A 17,645-nucleotide genomic window follows, 5' to 3' on the forward strand; every position below is an offset into this window, starting at 1 on the left:
GGCAAAATGGATCCAGAAACAGAAACCAACATTCTGCTGCCTACAAGAAACTCATCTGAACAATCAGAGCAAACACAGACTCAAAGTGAAAGGATGGAAAACAATCCTGCAAACAAACAGTTCCCTCACAAAAGCTGGGGTGGCCACACTAGTATCCGACAACATTAATTTCAGGCTGAAAAAGATTAGAAGGGACAGCGAAGGCCACTTTCTCTTCATCAAGTGATACATACAACAGGAAGAAATCATACTCTTAAATGTATACGTACCTAATGAAGGAACAGCTAGATACTTAAAACAACTGCTAACAAAATTTAAAGAGGACAGTGCTAGCAACACAATAGTAGATGGAGACTTCAACATCGCCTTATCACCTCTGGATAGATCAACAAGAATAAAACTCAGCAAGGAAAAATTGGCTTTGAATTAAGAAATAGAAGAGAAAGGACTTATAGACCTATAGAGGGCTTTACATCCCCCCAAAAGAGAATACACATTCTTCTCCAGTGCCCATGGAACATTTTCCAAAATATACTATGTGCTAGGCCACAAAACATACCTCAATAGAATCAGGAAGATAGGAAGAGTATCAACAATTTTTTCAGACCATGATGCACTGAGGATAGATGTGAATCACACACAGACACGAACACCTGAAAACTAAACAAGTCACTGCTGAACAATGAGTGGGTCAGGAAGCACGTCTAGGAAGAAATCAAAAGATACCTAGAAACAAATGAGAATGAAGACACGAACTACCAGAACTTATGGGATGCAGCTAAAGCCCTATTAAGGGGAAAATTTATAGCTCTGTAGGAATATCTAAGGACGGAAGAAAGGATGCACATAAGCAACTTGACTTCATAGCTCAAGATCTTAGAAAAGGATCAAGAGTAGGAGCCTAAATCGGGCAGAAGGAAAGAGATCATAAAACTTAGAGCAGAAATCAATACATGGAAACCTAAGAAACATTCCGAAAGATCAATGAAACCAAGAGCTGGCTCTTCGAGAAAATAAACAAGATAGATAAACCACTAGCAACACTCACAAAGAAACACAGAGAGAGAACACTAATAAACCGAAGCAGAAATAAAAATGGCGATATCACAACGGAAACCAAAGAAAGTCAAAAGATCATCAGCGTCTACTTTGAAAGTCTGTATGCCAAGAAAAAAGAGAAGTTAGAAGAAATGGACAAATTCCTGGATTCCTATAATCTCCCAAAGCTGAGTCAAGAAGATATAGAATACCTGAATACACCTAGTCACATCAAGGAAATAGAAACTAATTAAAATTCTTCCCCAAAACAAAACCCCAGGTCCAGATGGATTCACTACCAAGTTTTTCCAAACATCTTAAGAGGATCTACTGCCAGTCCTTCTCAAACGTTTCCAGGAAATTGAAAAAACAGATACTCTCCCAAACAGTTTCTATGAAGCCCATATCTCTCTAATACAAAAGGGAAACAAAGACCATGAGAAAAGAAAACTACAGGCCGATATCACTGATGAACATGGATGAGAAGATTCTGAACAAAATACTAGCAAATAGAATTCAACAACTCATCAAAAAGATCATACACCATGACCAAGTGGGATTCATCCCGGGGATGCAAGGATGGTTTAACAATCGTAAATCAATCAACATAATCCATCACATCAACAAAACAAAAGATAAAAATCATGTGATCATATCAATAGATGTAGAGAAAGCAATTGACAAGATCCAGCATTTTTTTTTGAGGAAAACCCTCGTCAAATTTGGGATAGAGGGAATTTTTCCCCAATATAGTTAAAGCCAGCTACCACAAGCATACAGCAAGCATAATTCTTAATGGGGAAAAACTGAGAGCATTCCCCCTAAGATCAGGAACGAGATAAGTATTCCCACTCTCTCAACTGCTGTTCAACATAATACTGGAAATACTAGCAATAGCAAGTAGGCAAGAAAAAAAGATTAAGTCCATCCAAATAGGAAAGGAAGAAATCAAGTTCTCACTATTTGCAAGTGATATGATACTATACTTAGAGTACCCTAAAAACTCTACCAAGAAACTCCTAGAAATGATAAACTCGATAGTAAATTTACAGGTATAAAATAAATACCCAAAAGTCCATGGCTTTATTATGCACAAATAGTGAAAGAGAAGAAAATGACAAGATGAAAACAATCCCATTACAATTGTATGCCAGAAAATCAACTACCTAGGAATTTAGTTTAACTAAGGAAGTAAAGGAACTATATAAAGAAAACTACAAAACGCTCCTTCCTTAAAATAAAAGAGGACGCGAGGAAATGGAAAAATATCCCCTATTCATGAATCAGGAGAATTAATATTGTCAAAATGGCAATACATCCCCAAGCACTGTACAAATTCAATGCGATCCTTATTAGGATACCCATGACATTCTTCAAAGAATTGGAGCAAACACTCCTGAAATTTATATGGAACAATAAGCCCCCAGGAATAGTTAAAGCAATTCTAAGGAAAAAGAAAATGTGAGGAATTAACCTCGCGAACCTCAAACTCTACTACAAGTAGTAATAATTAAAACAGCATTATACTGGAACAAAGGCAGAGCTGCAGACCTATGGAAGAGGGTTGAATATACTGACATCTCCCCTCAAACATATGACCATCTAATCTTTGAGAAAGGGGCAAGAAATGTGAAGTGGAGTACGGAAAGTCTTTTTAACAAATGGTGCTTGCAAAACTGGACGACTACATGCAAACTACTGGGCTTCGATCCCTGCCTAACACAATGTAAAAAGTAAGATCAAAATGGATCAAAGACCTAAACATCATACCGGAACCCATAAGGTACATTGAAGACAAAGTTGGCAAAACCCTCCATGACATTGAAGCTAATGGTATCTTCAAGGATGTCATGTCATTGGCCAAGCAAGTGAAAACAGAGATAGACGAATGGGAATATTTAAACTAAGAAGCTTCTGCACCTTAAAAGAAACAATGACTAAAATACAGAGAGAGTCTACAGAATGGGAAAGGATATTCTCCAAATACACATCTGAAAAAGGGGGTGATATCAAGTATATACAAAGTACTGGTTGAACTCCACAAGAAGAAAACATCCAACCCCATCAAAGAGTGGGGCAACGAAATGAACAGACTTTCTCAAAGAAGAAATCCGAATGCCAAAAGACACATGAGAATATGCTCTACATCATTAATCATCAGGGAGATGCGGATCAAAACAACAATGAGATATTATTTCACACCACAGACACTGGCCAACATTCAAAAAAACAAAAGCAACCTGTGTTGACAGGATGTGGCGACAAAGGGACCCTCCTTCACTGCTCATGGTAATGCCGACTGGCTCAACCCTTTCGGAAAACAGTATGGATGATTCTCAAAACATTAGAAATTGAGCTCCCATTTGACCCAGCAATACCACTCCTGGGAATATACCTCGGAGAAGCAAAAAAGTAGAGTCGAAATGACACCTGCACTTATTTGTTCATTGGAGTACTATTTACAACAGGTAGAATATGGAAAAAACCGAATGCCTGAGAACAGATGACTGGTTACAGAAACTTTGGTACATCTACACAATGGAGTACTATGTAGCAGTTCGAAAAAAATGAAGTCATGAAATTTACTTACAAGTGCTACTGCGTGGAAAATATTATGCTAAGCGAAATGAGTCAGAAAGAGAGGGACAGACATAGAAAGACTGCATTCAATTGGGTAACAAAATTAGAAAACTAAGAGAATAACACCAAGGATAGCTGTGATAAATATCAGGTTGTTCACTCCATGGCTTAGAGGCCATCCGCACACTCTAGGGGTAAAGGCAGCTCAGATAGAGAAGGGAGCACCAAATAAAGGGTTCTGAGAAGATCCACCCAGAATGAGAGATGCATGCTGACAGCAGTCTATAGACAGAACATGATTGCCACCCAAAGTCTCTCCTGCAGATCACAGCACCGAAAAGGAGAGATAGACGAAAAGGGACTGCGCTGCCACAAAGGCAGGGCAGGATGGGGGATGGGAGGTTGTGAGGGATACTGGGAGTAGTAGGGGTGGCGAATGGGCACTGGTGTTGGGGTGGGTACTCGATCATTGTATAACTGAAACACAAGCACACAACTTGTAAGTCCACAACTGTAACTCAAGGTGTTTAACTAATAAAACAAAATAAAACAAAAAACAAAATAAAACAATAGAAATATCTATCAATAGCAAAGAGGACTGTAGTACTCAAAAAGTTTAGAAAGAGGAACATTGGCAAGTATTTTTAAATAAGCATCCAGGAGAGAATATAGCATTGTGAGTGAACAAATCTAATCTATGGATTCTTCTCATCCTCGAAATGGAAAATGACAATCTGTTACAGTTACAAATTTCAAAATAAGATATATACCATCTACTTTTTTGCTGCGTATTTATGCTTTGCCAAGTATTATTCTAATTTTTAAATTTACTTTAATGATTAAAACACTATTTCCATGCTTTAAACTAATTAAATGTTTTATTAAAAATGTTTTTAAAAATTAATTAAAATGTTTTACTAACATGTCATTTTTTTCTGTTTACTATGCTTTTTTTTAATGATGAAATATTTCTCACAGAGTAGTCACATATGGAACAGTTTTTTTATTATTTATTTTTTTAAATTTTTAGTGAAACAGCATGAGGTACAGTAGTAGATTTATAATTTGTTGTGCTTGGGTTTCGATTATACAATGATCAAATACCCATCCCTCCACCAGTGCCCATTTTCCACCACCATGGATAATAATCCTCCCACACCCATCCCTCCCATCTTACCCTGCCTCTGTTGCAGGGCAATCCCTTCTGTTCACTCTCTCCTTTTGAGTGTTGTGGTGTGCAAAAGAGGCTTTGAGTGGCAAACATGTTCAGTCCATACTCTACTTTCAACATGCACATCCCCTCCTGGGAGGATCCTCCAAACACACTTTATTTGGTGCTCCCTTCTCTATCTGAGCTGCCCTTTCCCCTAGAATGCCTGGCTGGCCTCTAAGCCATGGAGTAATCCTCTGGTGTTGATCTCAGCTATTCATGGGTATTAATCTCATATTTTGTTTCTTTATATTCCCCAGATGAATGCAATATTTGTATGTCTATCCCTCTCTTTCTGACTCATTTCGCTTAGCATGATACTTTCCATGTTGTACCACTTGTATGTAAATTTCATGACTTCATCTTTTCTAAGAGCTACATAGTACTCCAATGTGTAGATGTACCAAAGTTTCTTTAACCAGTCATCTGTTCTTGGGCATTCAGGTTTCTTCCAGGTTCTGGCTATTGTAAAGAGTGCTGCAATGAACAAACAAGTGCAGATATCATTTCGACTATACATTTTTGCCTCTCTGGGATATATATCCAGGAGTGGTATTGCTGGGTCAAATGGGAGCTCAATTTCTAATTTTTTGAGAATCGTTCATACTGTTTTCCAGAAAGGCTGAACGAGTCGACATTCCCACCAACAGTGAAGGAGTGTCCCTTTCTCGCCACATCCGTGCCAGCATCAGTTTCTTTGTTGTTTTGAATGTGGGCCAGTCTCTGAGGTGTGAGATGGTATCTCATTGTGGTTTTTATCTGCATCTCCCTGATAATGATGTAGAACGTTTTCTCATGTGCTTTTTTGCCATTTGGATTTCTTCTTTGAGAAAGTTTCTGTTCATTTCATTGCCCCATTTTTTGAAGGGGTTGTATGTTTTCTTCTTGTAGAGTTCAACCAGTATTTTATATATCCTTGATATCAACCCCTTGTCAGATGTGTGATGGGCGAATATCCTTTCCAATTCTGTAGACTGTCTTTATATTTTGGTCACTGTTTCTTTTGAGGTGCAGAAGCATCGTATTTTAAGATAGTCCCATTTATCTATCTCTGTTTTCACTTGCTCGGCCAGTGGCGTGGCATCTTTGAAGATACCATTAGCTTCAATGTCATGGAGGGTTTTGCCAACTTTGTCTTCAATGCACCTTATGGATTCTGGTCTGATGTTGAGGTCTTTAATCCATTTTGATCTTACTTTTGTACATGGTGTTAGGCAGAGTTCTGAGCCCACTTTTTTTCATGTAGCCGTCCAGTGATGCCAGCACAATTTGTTAAAAAGACTTTCCTTACTTCATTTCACATTACTTGCACCTTTATCAACGATTAGATGATCATATGATTGAGGGGAGATGTCATTGTATTCAACCCTGTTCCATTGGTCTGCAGTTCTCCCTTTGTTCCAGTACCATGCTGTTTTAACATTGGATGAAACTAGAGGATATCATGCATGTAAAGTTAGCCTTAAGGAAAGGAACAGATACAGAGAGATTTTTCTCATATGTGGGATGTAAAGACAAACAGCAAGGTAGCAACAAAGGTTCAAGGGCAATGTAAGGGGAGAACTGATCCACACAATTGAGTCAGGGGATTGGGACTGAGGGATTCTGGGAGTTTCGAGGAGAGGGAGGGTTTATTTTTTGAGAGAATGAGGAGTGTCATGTTGGAATAATGTGTATGAGGAACCATTGTTAATTGAATTATAAATCATAGAATATTAATACTGTTTTAGACGTTTGTCTGTCTCATTTTATTCTTTTAATTTGTTTTCTCCATATGCCACATATGCATGAACTTGTATGATGCCTATATTTTTCTGCCTGGCTTATGTCACTAAACATAATATCATCATGTTATGATTTTTTATACAAATAATAAGAAGATTTCACTTCATACAACTGAGTAGGATTCCATTGCTTTACACCCTTTCATTTTCAAAATTTGGGGTTTAAAACATACAAATATTGATTTTAACAATGCTCTGGTGTTTTAAAATTTTTAGTTCAGTGAAGAAAATGTAAAGGCCCTCCCGTTGATCGTCGATTTGCTCGAACAGGCCCAGTAAAGTCTCCACTGGAGACTTTGTTGTTACTGTGTTTGGCATATCGAATACTCTCGGTAGCTTGCCGGGCTCTCCGAGAGTGGCAGAGGAATCGAACTCGGGTCGGTCATGTTGGCCGCTTGTAAGGCGAATGCCCTACCGCTGTGAAGAAAAATAGATTTTATTGAACAACACTTAGAAACTTGTGAAACAGGCATAGGGTGGAATGGAATATATGTTCAAGAGAGAACACTCGTTTTACAAAGCAAGCAAAGAGTGACATACAGAAAGGAAGCACGGTATTTCTTTAAGGAAGAACACAAGCTTGAGGACCAAGCCCACTCTGGTAGTTTAGGAATAAGAACTTGGAGTGGTATGAACTTAACTTGTACACTTTAGGGGAGAACCTGAGTGAAACAAATAGAAGTACGTTCAGGAGAATGATAAACTGGAGTCTATGCTTGGAGTGAGGAGGGTAGAGAGTACTTTGGGGAGATCTGGACTATGGAGAACAGTAATATTATAACATTAATGATAGTATCTTACCGTGGGATTCCAAAAAAATCTTTAACAGTGGTGTCAGAAATAATAACATTCTTAGGTATTTGGATTTCCTGTGGAAACTACTGGAAAGCTGAGTTTATGCTCTGGATGCCTCTGCCTGAAATAAGGTCAACAAATCATGAATGAAAAATTACAAGTTACATGGATCAAGGATTCTGATCCCAGTGGAAAGCTAGCTTTTGGGTGGACAATTTCTACTGCTGGCCTGATGTAGATTCTGATCCTGGGATACGTAACAGAAAGGAGGTAGTGACAGGTATCCTCAGAAGTGAAGCCTCTGAGACAGAATTCATTCATGCCAACTTATGGGTTATCAATGTTTGCTCATGGCTGCTACCCTTATAACATGCCATTCAACAATTCTGTGGTTTCAATTTACTGTGTCAATGTAAAGATGAAGTTTCTAAATCAAAGGTAAAAATCTGAGGCCCTCTAGATGATGAATTATGGGGAGGGGGGTGGAGCTGGAGCTATAGTACAGCAGGTAGGGCATTTGCCTTGCACACGGCCTACCCAGGTTAGATTCCCAGCATCCTGTATGGTCCCCCCAAGGACCGTGAGGAGGAATTCCTGACTGCACTGCCAGGTGTAACCCCTGTGCATCGTCAGGTGTGACCCAAAAACGCAAAAAAAAAAAGGACGATGACTTACCTTTAGATATTTTGAAGTCAAGTAGAAACAGCCAGGAAGCTCACGAGAAAAGAGTTCTCCTGGGTCGAAAACATCATCACCTCTGGCGTGAGAGCATAGAGAAAATAACGTTTCCATTTTATGCCATGTTAAAGCAAGCCAGACATGATCTTGGAAAGTTTGTCAAAGGAAAGCATGGCTATAGGAAGGATAAGATGACAACTGAATCTTAGAGGTAAAATATACAAGTGAAGAAAAGGTCAAGAAGTAGGCGGTATGATGGCGACCAGGTATAATAAGAAAAGCATTTTTTAAAAAATAAAATGCAATGAGACATCAAAAAAGACCTTTTTAAATGTTTAAGAACAGGGATATAACTCAGGGATAGAGCATTTGCGTTCCATTGTATGATGATCTGGGATTGATCCTTAGCATTGCAAACAGAATTATTTTTTAATTTTTAATTTCTTTCTTTCTTGCTTATTTGCTTGCTTGTTTTTCTTGTTTTTTTTTAGGGGGGGGTCGCACCTGGCTATGCATAGTGGTTATTTTTAATTTTAAAAAAATTATAATTTTTATTTTTTACCTGTGGTTTAAAATGAAACCTAAAATATTTTAGAGTAAATATATGTGAAGAAGAATAAAATTCACGGGAACTATTTAGTGTTCTTAATGATACAGCAGTCAGAATTTTGAGGTTAATTTTATGGGTAGTGCATAAATAATTTTTCCCCATTATGAGGGCTGTCTTTTTAGCATGGTCACCATTTTTCTAAGTTGCAGAAACGTCTTAGTTTAATGTAGTCTCATTTGTTTATCTTCATTTCCTCTTCCTTGGTCAGTGGTGTTTCATTCTAGAAGTTTCCCTTAGCTTTAATGTCATGGAGGGATCATCCCACATTTTTCTCCATATATCTTAAGAATTCAGCTATGATATTGAGGTTTTTAATACATTTGATCTGACTTTGTGCCTGGCACTATAAAGAGGTCTGAGTTCAATTTTTTTTTTTTTTTGCATGTCGCTGTCCAGGTTTCCCAGCACCACTTGTTGAAGAGAATTCCTTGCTCAACTTCATATTTCTTGAGCCTTTATGAAAGATTAGGTAATAATAATCTGAGGGCCAGCGTCAGGATATTTGACTATATTCCATTGATGTGAGGCCTGTCTTTATCTGAATATCATGTTATTTTGATTACTACGACTTTGTAGTAGGGTTGCAAGTTGGGGAAGCTGTTCCCTTCTTCTTTTTACCAAATATTGCTTTAGCTCTTCATGGGAGTTTATTGTTGTGTATGAGTTTCAATAGTGTTTAATCTATTTCTTTGAAAAATGTTATGGGTATCCTTATAGGAAGTGCAGTAAATCTTTATAGAGCTTTGGGGTGTATTGCCATTTTGACAGTGTTAATCCTCTCAATCCATGAGCATGGGATGTGATTCCATTTCCTCGTATACTCTCTTATTTCGTGAAGTAGAGTTTGTAGGGGTTTTTTTTGTATAGTTCCTTAACATTTTATCATTTATCACTTAACTTCCCCTTAGTCGTCGATTTGCTCGAGCGGGCGCCAGTAACGTCTCCATTTGTCCCTGTCGCGTGCTAGTGTATCCCAATGGCACCTGTTTGATCCAGGAACATGAAGGGCCTCAAACCGATCGTTCATGATCTTGACGAAGAAGTCTGACCATCTGGAAGGTGGGCGGCCACGCGGTCTTTTGACATCCCGTGGAATCCAGTCGGTAACAGCTCTAGTCCTGCGGTCGTCTCTAAATCTCATTACGTGACCAGCCCATCTGATTTTTGACACCTTGGCATAAGAGACAGCGTCCCTGATTCTTGATCGGCGACGGATGTAAGAACTCTCGATTATCTCTCTCATTTGAGTGAAACGTGATATTCCAAGCATAGCTCTTTCTATTCTTCTTTGGGAGACCTGAATACTGTTCTCATCTTGTTTGCATAGGCCCAGGTCTCTGAGGCATATGTTAATGCAGGAAGAACAGTGGAATCAAAGAGATGTGCCCGGAGCCGGAGGTTCTTCTTCCTCTTAGCTATTTATTTGAAGTTCTTGAAGGCGTTCCAAGCCGCTCTCTGCCTCCTACACAGCTCGGGTGCCAGGTCATTTGTCATGTTGACCTCTCGACCTAGGTACACATAGCTGTTGCATTCGGAGATAGTCGTTCCATTGAGAGCGAATGGGGCATCAGGAACAAGGCTGTTTCGCATAAACATTGTCTTCGTAAGATTCAGCTGTAGTCCTACCTTTCCACACTCAGGGTCAAAGTCGGCCAGCATTTGTGCTGCTTGGCTGATGTTTGGTGTTATTAAAACAATGTCATCAGCAAAGCGGAGGTGGTGTAGTTGCCGACCATCTATCTTCACTCCCATTCCTTCCCATTCCAGTCATCGCATGATGCTCTCGAGGGTGGCACTGAAGAGTTTCAGTGAAAGGGTATCACACTGCCGCACCCCTCTCTTGACATCAGCGATCACTTCTTTGTAGAATGGTGAGATCCTGCTAGTGAAACTGTAATACAGCTCACGGAGGATCCTGATGTACTGGGCTTGAATGCCCTGATTGGCTAGGGCTTCAGTGAGCACTTCCGTCTCAACAGAATCAAAGGCCTTCTTTTAATCAATGAACGTTAAACAGAGCTGCACCTTGAACTCCCGAGAAACCTCAATGAGCTTGGTTATCGTGTGGATATGGTCGATGGTGCTGAATCCTTTGCGGAACCCTGCTTGCTCGCATGGTTGTCCTTCATCTAGTGTTCTGCCAATCCTATTTAGGATGACTCGAGTGAACAACTTGTAGATGACAGACAATAGGCAGATCCGGGGATAGTTGCCAATGTCATGGATGTCTCCCTTCTTGAACAGTAGTATGGTCCTGCTGGTTTGCCATTGGGACGGAAACTTGCATTCAGACAGGTAGCAAGTGAAGAACCGAGCCAGTGTATTGATGAGTACTGACTGCAGGTTCTTCAGGTGTTCAGGTCTGACCTTGTCTGGGCCGGGTGCTGTTTGTTCCTTTACCAACGAAATGGCGTGTCGGATTTCGGAAGGGAGAACGTTGGGAACAACATATGCATCCTGTGGAATTTGGTAAGTCGGCAAGTGGACATGGTTATCGAAGAGATTTGAGCAGAAGTCATGGTAATCTTCTCCATTGCCGTTCTGGAGGATGTGATGGATCCATCAGGACGTCAGAGGGCAGTTTTCTTGGTCTTATAGTTGGCGAAGGACAGGCAGGCATTACGAATACTTTTCCTGGCTTCTGCCGCATCTACCAGTACTTCTGCTCTTCTCTCTTTTAGGTCTTCCTTGATCGCATCTCTGCACTGCTTTGCGAGCTCGGACATTAGCTTGCGGTTGCCTGAGGCATGCAGCAAACCACGCAGGCGAATTAGCTCAAGAGTTTTCGAAGATAGGCGATTTTTTGTGGCTATCTCTCTCTTGGCATTCCTCGCACATTCATGGAGGTGCTGAACCAGTGGATCGTATTCCTCGTCAATGTTGTCAACAATGGCATCTTCCCATGTTGCCGCAATAGTACCAAAGTATAGTTCCTTAACATTTTAGTTGATTCTAATATACTCGATTTTCTGAGGTATTATTGTGAATGGGATTGTTTTTCTCTATCTCTTTTTTTCTCTTTCATTTGAAATATATGGGAAAGCCATGGACTACCGGATATTGATTTTGTAATATGCTACTTTACTAACAAATCTATTGTTCCCAGGAGCTTTTTTGTAGATTCTTTGGGATTTTCCAAGTATAGTATCATGTCATCTCCAAATAGTAAAAGCTTGAGTTCTTCCATTTTTATATGGATGCCCTTGATATCCTTTCTTTTTACCGAAATCCTATGGCAAGTACTTCAAGTACTATGTTGAATAGGTGTGGTTAGAGTGGGTAACTTGTTTTGTGCCTAATTGTATTCTGGGATTCTAGCTCATTGATTTCTGCTCTAAGCCTTTAGTTTTCTCCCCGTTGAGAATAATGCTTGCTGTGGGTTTGTGGTAGTTTGCTTTGACTAGATTGAAGAAAGTACTTTCCACTCCCATTTTGTTGAGTTTTTCATCATGAATGGGTGCTGAATCTCATCAAATGCTTTATCTACATCTATCGATATGATGATATGACTTTTATCTTTATTTTATTGAGATGGTGTATTCTGTTGATTGACTAGAGAATGTTAAGCCATCCTTGCATCCCGGGATAAACCTACTTGGTCATAGTGTGTGATCTTTTGTTGAGTTTCTGGATTCTCTTTGCTGGTATTTTCTTGAGAATCTGTGTATCTGTATTCATCAAGGAAATAGGTCTGTAATTTTCATTTTTTGTGGTGTCTCTGTCTGTTTTGAGTATTAGGGTGATCTTTGCCTCATAGAAACTATTTGAGAGCATTTCTGTTTCTTCAATTTCCTGGAAAATCTTGAAAAATGTTGGCAGCAGTTCCTCTTTAAAGGATTGAAATGTTTCACTAGTGAATCCATCTGGGCCAGGCATTCTGTTTGGGGGTATATTTTGACCATCATTTCAATTTCCTTGGTAGTGATAGGTTCAAGTATTCCAAATCTTCTTGGTTCAGCCTTGGGAGGTAATTGGAATCCATTAATTTATCAATTTATTCAAGATTCTCTCATTTCCTGCTGCAAAGATTCTCAATATAATCTCTGATGATCCTATGGATTTCTGTACTTTCTATTAGGATAACCCCCTTTGCATTTCTGATTCGATTTATTAGAATTCTTTCTGTTTCTTTGAGAGGCTTCTAGAGGTTTATTGATCTTATTTATTTTCTCAAAGAACCAGCTTTTGCTTTTATTGGTCTTCTGGATTGCATTTTGGGTTTCTAGCTCATTGATTTATACTACAAATTTTATTATTTCCTTGCTCCAGCCTAGTTTGCACTCCTTTTGTTGGTCATTTTCCAAAATCTTGAGCTCTAATTTATTCATGTAGGCCCTTTCTTTCTTCCTGATGAATTCTGGCAGAGCTATACTCTTTCCTCTTAACACTGCTTTTGCTGTGTCCCACAAGTTCTGGTAGCTCGCGTCCTCATTCTCATTTGTTTCTGGAAACTTTTTATTTCCTCTTTGATTTCTTCTCTAAGCCAAAAGTTGTACATTACTTCCCTTAAAGAAAATATTTTCTTGCTGAGCTTTAGTCTGTTTGATCTATTGAGAAGTGAATAAGTAGTGTTGAAATCTCCAACTAGTATTGTGTTGCTATCAATGTTTTTCTTTAAGTCTATTAGAAGTTATTTTTAAGTATTTTGCTGGTCTGTCATTAGGAGCATCTAGAGTGAGGAGGGTGAGTTCTTTCTGATGTACAGATCCCATGATCATGAAGAAATGACATTCACTGTCTCTTATAACCTTTAGCCTGAAGTCCATGTGGTCTGATACTAGTATGGCTACTCCAGCTTTGTGGAGGTGTTCTTTTCTTGAAGACTTGTTTTCCAGCCTTTTACTTTTAGCCCATGGTTGCTTTGATTGCTCAGATGTGTTTCTTGCAGGCATCAGAATGTTGGGTTCAGTTTTCTAATTCATCTTCCTATTCTGTGTCTCTGAATTGGCACATTTAGTCCATTGACATTGAGAGAGATTGTTGTTATGGGGATTTGTGCTATCTTTATGTAGAATTTTTGTACTTGTGGGGATTGCCTTAGCTTAAAGTAGCCCTGTTAGTTCTTCTTGCAACAAAAATATGGAACTCTTTACAAGTTTGCATGTCGTCTCTGTGCAAGGACCATGATAATCTCTGTATCATTTCAATTTTAGTATATGTGTAACCAAACCTCGTAGGAGTTAATTTTTCTCTTCTGATTACTTTGAATGTTGTCCTTACATACCCTATGGCAGAGAGTGTTACCTAATCAAGGAAAGTATTTCAAAGCAGCTTGATAGATTTAGAACTTTAATGTCCCAGAAAGAAAAATATGGTTTTTACCATATTATCTTTTACCATAATCAACGCATCAGTTTTACAAAATAATTCTTTTGAAGATGTTATATGAGTCCTGTTTAATGCACTTCCCTGAAACCTTCATTAAGACCATTAAACTAGAGCCTTTTGCTGTTCTCACCTCAGTCCCGTGTACATCTCCAGGAAAAGGTGGATGGTGTTGTCTGCACTTTGACCACCTTGAAAGTAAGTAGGATTTTTCTCCTGAAGGAAGAGGTGAGGAGAATATTGATGATTTCATTCCACATTATTATAAGTTCAACTTGAACGGAAGTTGAGACTCATGAGGGTCCTGTAAAGGACAGAAAAAAGGGTCTCAGTGAATTTTAATGGCCAATACACATTAACAAACACAGATGACTCAAAACAGCCTGTGTGCATCTTTTCGTATAGTGAGTTTCATATCTAATGATAGTGATTCTCAGTCATGACACACGGGCAAAACAGACCTATAATTAAAAATCTAGTTCTCTGAGCAGAGTGGGGTTTCTTAGGTGATTGAACAAGTGTGTAGTAATTTATTACTAAGCACATACGTAGTTTGAATGATGTGTACTTTTTGATCTAAAATTAATTCCAAATATGTCTAAAATGACAGTCTCCTGACCCCGCACCTGGCTTTCTTCACCAGGATCCCTTGGAGGGGGTGTGTTGAGTTTCCCTCACCGTGCCAAGCAGAGCCCCGGCACCTGAAGACCTCTGCAACCAGCCATAGGTACGCTTTAAACCACTCTCCCCAAGCTTGAAGGAGCCTCATGCATGAACGAATCTGACAGAGGAACCCAGGTGTGCGCAACCGGGGGATGAGATCTCCAAGGGTGCTCAGATCAAGACTGGGCCCCCTCCAACCAGATCCCCCATCTCCTAGTAGCTAAGTGTTACAACCACGAACTGCCCCTGGAGCCATGTAATCCCATCAATGGCCAAGATACAGAGACTGGATTTTGTTGATAAGACAACAACAATTATTGTCCTGTTGTCACTCTGAGAGAACCTGGTACGCATCTGCGAGTAACTTGCCCTTGTGTTTACCAGTCATTTACACTTCTTTCAATACAGATTATATGATCATGGTTTATGCTTATTTTTACTATTGAAGTATAATAGCTAAATACTGATTTATTTCACAGCACTAATTTATTAAAAACATTCATCCTTGGCCTATCATAGTAATTGCCAGGATTTGTTGGTTTTGCTTGTTTTTTGATTACTTAAATTGATTTTGTTCCTTTTCTTTCAGGTTGAAAAATTTTGACACAAATGAGTATATGTTTTTCTTTATCTTCTACAGTTTTAAACTGAGAACAACTGTTTGTTTTGTACAAATAAGATACCTGTGCATTTACTATTTCTTCTCATTTTATTTACATTTTAACACATCTCGATTCATCTACAACTTATCCGAGTAAGTGTTGTCATATTGAAAGAAACCACCAATTTTTTCAATCATAGCACTGTAGCACTGTCCTCCCGCAGTTCATCCATTTGCTCGAGCGGGAACCAGTAACATCTTACACCAAATTGTGAGATTTATTGTCACTGGCTTTGGCCTATCGAATACGTCATGGGTAGCTTGCCAGGCTCTTGCTATGTGGATGAGATATTCTCGGTAGCTTGCCGGGCAGAGGAATCGGAATCAGGGTTGGCCTCCTGCAAGGCAAATGCCCTACCCGCTGTGCTGTAAACGTTATCTAAAATATACTGGTAATAACAAATGTTGTTTCATAAACAGTGCAATATAAACAATTATTTAGTAATTTTCTTGATTTGTTAATGAAATAGCTAAGCTCTTGAGTATCATGGGAGTATTTTTCTAACACAAGAGTCTGACGAAGGTGAAACTGTTATAACCGTCTTGTAGAATTCCATCTCCCTAGCCTGCTTCAATCTACCCCACTCACTATCCAATCTGGTCTTCTAATGGGATTCTGACCTCCTGATTGGCTAGCCTCTACCTTTCACCTGCCTACTTTATGACATCATTCTCCCACCAAACCAACCACCAACTGGTAGAATCTTCGGGGTCCCATGTAGTTGTTTGTAAACAAATTTGAATCATCATGGCAAGTGACGAGTGACCAATGACCAATCACCAGTGAGCAGTTGTCTGTACTAAACACTTGTGTTCTTAAGCCGCTTCAGTGTTCAGACGTAATCTCGTACAGTCTCCTCTTCTCGTCTACCTTTCATCGGTATTTCCTCTTCTCTGACCATGTCAGGTAAGGAATAATACCTTTCAAAGCTTGTCATTAGATTTATCATCCCTAAACTTAGCAGTCAAGGAAGAACAGCACGTAGTAATGAAAGAAAGTATTCAAGTAGAATTTTATAAGCCTCATTTTAACTTGACTTTGATATTTGCTGTGTGACTTTAGACATTGGCTTACTTTATGTCACATACAAAGTGTTTTTCGCCATTGATTACATTATATTCTAGACATACTTAGGAGCTCAAATACACACACACATACACACACACACGCATATATATATATATATATATATATATATATATATATATATGAGGGTTGATTCTGTGTTTCTTTTTCCTTTTAATAGTGAATTTTACATGATATTCACTTAAAACAAGTAAATCAGAGACAGTATTTTTACAGAAACAGAAAATATAGATGCTGTGAAAAACTGTTAATATATACTAGCATGTGTTCTCTGTAATGGTCTCTCCACTTGTATTTATACTTCAGTATTTTGAATATAGTGATATTACAAAGTAATAATCATTTATCTTTGAGTTTTCTATTTAAACCAGGTAATAAGAAAATATGGGGCATGTGGAAGGTGTGGAGTGCTGAGCACTAGGGAGGCAAGCCCTCTAAGGTAAGCAAGTTTGGGATCACTTTCATCAAACTTTGACCAATCGACACCAAGACAATATGAGGGAGAAAAAAATAGGAAGAAAGAAAGAAAAAGTATAGAAAGAAAGAAAGAAAGAAAGAAAGAAAGAAAGAAAGAAAGAATAGGGACTTCGATTATCAAGGAAGAGGAAAACGTTTGTTCAGAATGTTGAAGAGAACCAAAGATTTAAAATCAAAAAAGAAAGGTACCAGTAGGAAAAGCATATTATCAGAAAGCCATCATTGCTGGCATTTTTCCTTATTATCTCTTAGAACACAGTACTTGGTTCTTGACAATTTGAGTATGAACACGCTTCAGAAATGATGCTTCCCATAAATAGCTAATAGTGCTTATCTAGGGCGGTGGAAGACACATAATCTTCAATGCTTTTATTACGTTATGGTTTTAAGTACATGTATGCGCTGCCTGTTAAAATTAAAAATTGGTATATTCTATCTTGAATAAGGAGATTTGATTCATTTGTGTGGTAAGTAGGTTCCAGGTTAAAGCGGCTTCTCATCTTTACAAATATTATTTCATGTGATTTTTTCTTCCTAACATGAAAGTATTTTGATAATAGTCAACTTCTGTTTTAAATCCTAAGAGGAAAAAGAAAAATCAAGTCTCACAGGTCTAATTACACATTTTTGTCATATTTGTGAATTAAGATTTTTCCTACATTAAAGATATTTTATTGGATTTTGGTGCTCATTTATTAAACATTGAGAAGAACGTTTTCCTGGTTGATAAAGCTAAT

At 38.6% G+C, this 17,645-nt stretch overlaps 1 pseudogene; it reads right to left on the minus strand.

Annotated features, from left to right (window-relative positions):
- Positions 1–13,768: 13,768 nt before the first annotated feature.
- On the minus strand, positions 13,769–13,865 carry LOC130025792 (uncharacterized; annotated as a pseudogene).
- Between the last annotated feature and the right edge of the window lie 3,780 nt (positions 13,866–17,645).

The sequence above is a fragment of the Sorex fumeus genome, unplaced genomic scaffold, assembly GCF_029834395.1.
Source record: "Sorex fumeus unplaced genomic scaffold, SorFum_2.1 ptg000032l, whole genome shotgun sequence".
Taxonomy (NCBI): domain Eukaryota; kingdom Metazoa; phylum Chordata; class Mammalia; order Eulipotyphla; family Soricidae; genus Sorex; species Sorex fumeus.